At 40.0% G+C, this 6,000-nt stretch overlaps 1 protein-coding gene across 1 annotated transcript in view; it reads right to left on the reverse strand.

Moving 5' to 3' along the window:
- Positions 1-6,000, reverse strand: part of PRKG1 (protein kinase cGMP-dependent 1) — a 1,248,761-nt gene that overhangs the window by 490,048 nt on the left and 752,713 nt on the right. The gene's annotated exons all lie outside the window — the stretch shown is intronic.

Consider the following 6,000-nt stretch of genomic DNA (forward strand, 5'->3'; position numbering starts at 1 on the left):
CTGGAGGTAGTTCAGTAACTAGAGTATTGGGGTGAGAATCTGGAAGACCTGAGTTGAAAGTTAGCCACAGGCACTAACTAGCTCTATGACCTCTCTTATTAAGCTCTATCTCCCTCAGGTTCTTGGCTGTAGAAGGGGGTTAATAATAGCATCTAGTTGCCAGAATTGTTGAAATGATCAATGAGATGTAAAGTGCTTTTGAAAACTGAAGGCCCTGTATATGGGTTAACTACTGTTGTTTTTGTTATTCATTCTACAGTCCAGTGCAGGGGCTTTGAAGGGTTAAGAGTGTGCCTCACACTTAGGGGAGAACTAAGGTTAGAATGATCTCATCAGCTGTCAGAGGGCTGCAGATGCCTTCTGCACTGGACATATCTCTGGCTCTTCATCATTCTTGGGAAGTCATTCTTGACTTACAGACATCTTGCTGTTCCCTGACTTTATTTACCCACTGTGATGTGCATGGTGAGCCCTTCTGGATTCAAATGCAGCTGATGCTTAAAGCCTAAGAGTCTTCATTCCCTTGGACCAGAGAAGAGATGCCAGAGAGGGATTCACAAACTCTGGAGACTCAATCCTAGGCTCTTAATTCTTCCTTTTTGCCTCTTCTACTGCTCCCTGAAGGCTGAGTCACAGCCCCAGGGACAATAACAGCAAGAGACTCAACATGCTCTGGGACTTACTATTCCAGCTTTTCATTAAAAGAGATCTAATATACTTTTCTTGGCCCAACAGGCCAGCACACTTGGGTTGAGGTCTGGCCTACTCAGCAGGTAAGATCACATGGAAAATAAATCCTTTGATTAATAAAGTAGGGACTCCAACTCACCTGAAGGGGAATCCTCAGTAAGGAGGATTGTACCCAGGAAGACCCATTACCCCATTCCACTCTGGAATCTCACACTCAGAACTTACTTTTAGCTCCCTCTCTGCAGTCGCAAAGTCGAAGACTTAACTCAAAGTAGAACAGGACTTGGCAGTGATTTAGTCAAATCTCTTCATTTTAGAGTAAGAGCTGAAGCCCAGGGTGGTTTGCTCAAGAGCTCACATGTTTTAGTTGGCAGAGCCAAAATTCAAACCCAGATCCTTTGTCTCCATATCCAGCACTGTTTCCCCAGTGACTTCTGGTTGAGAGAATATGCCTTCAGGCCATATTATAGTGTAATAATAATAAAAGAAGAACTTTTGAAAGTACTTTAGTACTTTGGCAATTTAGTTGATTAAGGGGAGGGAGCTGGAATTTTGCTATTCTAATGGCTTCCATACTGCTGAAGAGTACATTGTTTTACGTTTAAATCATCTAAATTTTGGCACCTGGGGAAAAATTGCCCAAATTACCTCATCCTAGGTAGAACTCTGCTTGAGGTTCTAAAAAAAATGCAAAGCATCCTTTCTTCCTGAAAACCTTGGAGACTCCAGGCTACAGAATGCACATAGAATAATCTCCTTAGACATCCTTTTAGTGACTTAGACTAGTCTCTTCACAAAGCTTATTCAGAATCATGAGCCTGGGTGGCTTTTTTTGGTCCAGGACCTTCTTCTGTTTAATCAATGTAAACTCTTTAAATGGAATTCTTAGAGCCTGAGAGATCTGTGCAAACACCAGGCTCAATCCCTCAGCATTTGAAATTTCTCACTCGGGGTGGCCTGATGAATGGGGGGGCTGATCTTGGATGAAGTTTGTCAGAGATCAAGGACTGGATTAAATTCGTAAGGAATAGCAAATAAGATAAAACTGACACTGAAAATGAGGCATTGATTCAAGAAAGTGTAATGAGGTCTACTGTTGCTTTTATTGGAGAAGTTCTAGGTCAAAACCCAGGGGCATGGCGAATGAATGAGGCTCATTATAGGGGATCCTCCTAGAGAAAGGAAGAATAATAGTCCATTTAACAGAGGGAACAAAGTACTCTTGATTGGGGATTAGAGATCTCAAGTGTTGCTTTACCTTTGACTAAAATCAAACTGTAGGATTCCAAGGAAAGAACTGAATTTGTTTTAGAAACCAAAAATTAAATTCCAGTTTCCTTGCTATTTAGTTTTATTCCAGCCCTCCAAGAAAATTAAGGAAACAGTGTGGTAAGGGGAAATGAGCACGTTTATGGTATCAGAGAACTTTCGTTCAAATTCCAACTTTGATGCTTCTGAACTATTTTACTTTGAGGAAATAATTCAAGATTCTTGATTCTTAGTTTCTACAGATGAGAAAACTGAAGTTCAGAGACATAAAATGATTTGTGTACCCTAACCAACTAGTAAGTATCCCATATATTTTTCAAAACCAAATTTTCCCTGCCTCTAATCTATCCTTCTTTCAGTATCTAATAATGTCTTAAAGTTCTATAATTCCTTTAAATAAGGATTTGCCACCAAGGAAATAATGCTTGGACTCCAGGTTCTGGAGCCTTAATTAAATGGCAAGGAGTCATTTTAGAGTTTTACCAAGTCAGAGAATTTAGAGGGGTCATCTAGTTTAACACTCCACAGGAGAAGAATTCCCCTTTATCATGTGGATCTCCCAGTATGTGGTCATCTAGCCTTTTCCTGGTGGCCAGCCAGAGAGGATGGAGGGATCCCTTATCTCTAGAGGAAGCCTCTTCCAAAGTGGAAAAGGCTTAATAATTAGTGGATATTTACTTGCATTTGCTTCATTACAATCTTAACCCATCATTCTGGTTCCTCAATCTTGAGGCCAAACTGAACAAATATCATCTCTCCTCCATTTGACAGACTTTCAGATGCATGAATAGAGCAATCATGCTCTTTTAAAAACTCTTCTCCAAATTTACTTTGTCCTACTTGGGAAACAATGGGAAAACCCAGGGCTATGACTGAAATGCATTTGCATAGGTTAACTTTCCTACTGAGGAGAAAGGAAGGCAGAGAAGAAAGTGTGGCTTTTGGAAGATCCTCTAAATATTCAACCAATGCCACCAGACTCCCAGAGACCTTCCTCAGTTGTGAGAAGATCTCATTACAAATCACTGCTTAGAAGCCATAGCATTTTTGAGTCTTGACTCATCTCCTTGGGCTCATGGATGTATATTTCCTCTTGTAGATTTAAAAGTGTGGAAGTTGTGCCTAGAACTGTGGAAAGAGCCTTGAGGTTGTAGTTGTAGGGCCTGGGATTGAATGCCAATTCTTTTAGTTTCTAACTGCATATACTTTGACCACTACCTTTCCCTCTCTGGGTCTCAGTTTCTTCCTCTGTGAAATAAGTGGGTCAAAGAATAAATGAATTTTAATATTTCTTTTAGCCCTAAGACAATGCTCTTATGACCTCTTAATGGCAGTGGACAAAAAATCTTTAGTAACTCATTCTACTATTTCTATTCTACTCTGGCCCAATAAGAAAGAGCCAGGAGGAGGGAAGATGAATTCAAATATGACCTCAGCCACTTACTAAGTTTGTGAGTTTGTAACCCTCTGCAAGTCACTTAGCCTCCTTTTGCCTCTGTTTCTTCAAATGTAATCTGTGGATAATAACAGCATCAAATGGCATTGTCAAATAAACAAAATGGCATTGTCAAATAAATAAAAGATTTAGGTTATGAGTATCAAATGAGAGATTTGAAAAGCATGTAGCACAGAGCCTGGTACTATAAGGATAGGATTTGTGCAAGGGGGACGGGACAAAAGGAGCCAAAGGAGTTGTTGACAGTTGAGACCAGAAAGAATTCTGGGAAATTTCTCTGAGAGAGGAGAGGAGGAAAGGTCTTTGGGCGGAGGAATAGGAAGAGGGAAGAGGAGGACATCCTAGCTCGGATCCAGTCCTGAGGGCTTCCTGAGTATCTTCTAGTGGAAATTTAAACCCTGATTCCCTGATCAAAGCCATTCCATTGCATCTCATCCATCAAGACTTCAATTATAAGTTAGCTAAGTTTTTGTACTCCATTTTGGGAGCGATCACTTAGTCTCCTTCTCCCATTAACTACCTTGCCGAGAGACCCCCTTTCAGTCAAAACTTACAATTATAGAAAAGGATAGAAATAGAAACAGAAGGAGAAGTAGAGAGGGGAGAAGCTTGGGTGAGGAAACCATAAGGTTCCCACCCAAGTGATGGACCACAGAGCAACAGCGAAGCAGGCACCCGAAAATCCCTCTGCTCTTCACCCCTTTCCCCAATACCTGAATAGGAAATAATAAAAGCCATTCATCAGTCAGATAGCATTCCACAGTGCCTGAGAGACAATGAAGGAGAGAGGAACCACAGCTTGGTCTGGCTGCCTCCATCTTAAAGCCAGACCATGTGCTGTGAATTTAACTGACTGGGGGGAGGTTTGTGTGAACCCCATCATTACTCAGGATCATATTGGGGTACCATATACCTTGTCTTATAGGAAGCCTTTGCCCCCAACTCCTGAGGGGCAGCACAACCATCCAGGTCACCCACTTTTGGGGTGACACCCCCTGAAAGTCTCCCAGTGTATATTCGGCCCCAGGGGAGATCTGGAAGAGAGACTCACCACATTCAGACTTTCTCTCTCTCCCCTTCTATCAAACATCCCTAAGTGGCTCCTTTACAATTAAAGTACATAGTAGATGCTATTTAAGTGTTTATTTTCTTTATTCTCCTTATAAGTTAAAATATTTGCTCTGCATACAAAACCATTGCTTCCAACATAAAATTTTGAAATTCTGAAAGGTAATTTTTTCAAGACATATTCAAGCAATATTATCTAAGATAAATTGCTATGAAACAAACAATAAAAGCAGAAGGTCTGAACTAACTAATAGAACTTGGGCTGAACTCCATTTTGGCCCAGCTTTCTAAAACACACAAAACTGAATAGCAATGTTTAGCTCAAGGAAAATGGATTTGGATGAGTTCCTCCAAACCTGGAAGCTTTGTGAGGAGCTTTTGTTGAAATAAGTGCTTCTACAAGCACCTTGCCTTTTTGCCCATGGATGCATTTCTTTCTTGAGTACTCCAAATGTTTTACATGAACTCTGGTTATCTTCACATATTGAACATTCTATAGCATTCAGATTGGCAGATGTTTTACTGGCACAGTGGGCTACCTCAGAAGGGTGAAATCATTTTAGAGTACAGTGGACAAGCCAAGCAATAGACATGTCTTGGTCTGGATCTGATATACCAGGCAGTCTTTGCTAAATCATTCAGGGGTAGGTCATCTGGTTATTGTCTTTTACCTCTTCTTTTTCCTAATCTTATGAAAACTCCAGAATGTGATCAATTTTGAGACAGAATGAACAAGATAATCAACGATGAAAATGGAAACCCATGTGACTTTTCTATTTGTTAAAATCACTACTTTAAAGTTTTGTCAAGAAAGCAATTGAATATTTCTTAAATTTGTGTTCATCACCATGATCAATTGTGATTTCAGTTGACTCATGATGAAATATTCAGTCTACCCCAGGAATCAAACTGAGACATACAAACTTAGGCACATTTATCATGCGATTTCTGTGTGTGTATGTAACATACATATATTCCCCAAATTAAATTCTCTTCTTTGGGTTGTAGCACTATCTCAGAAGACTTAAATTATCCAAGTTGCCTTGGAAGAAAGAGAAGCATTTGTCACACTCATTGAGTATCTCTATCTTGAGCACTTTAATGAGGAAACTATCAAACTATTTAACTGTCACCTTAAAAAATACTGAGAGTTTGAAAGGAAGATGACATATACAACTTGTAAATTTTATTACTAAATACAGATTACATGGACAATTTAGACCCTCAGAAACCAATGGCCAACATGAAGATGAACAAACTCTGATGACATCACACCATTGTACATTTCACCATTTTGCTCAGAACTGAGTCAATTTTGACAGACTAGGGAATTAAAACAATGAAAAAGACTATAATATTTCATGCATAGTTTCAAAGAAATGAAGCATCAATCATCTGATTACAATTTAGAGATGATGCAAGACAGAGAGAGAGAGAGAGCTAGAGAGAGAGAGAGCGAGCCAGAGGGAGGGAGGGAGGGAGAGAGAGAGAGAGAGAGAGAGAGAGAGAGAGAGAGA

Source organism: Gracilinanus agilis, chromosome 2, assembly GCF_016433145.1.
Source record: "Gracilinanus agilis isolate LMUSP501 chromosome 2, AgileGrace, whole genome shotgun sequence".
NCBI classification, from domain to species: domain Eukaryota; kingdom Metazoa; phylum Chordata; class Mammalia; order Didelphimorphia; family Didelphidae; genus Gracilinanus; species Gracilinanus agilis.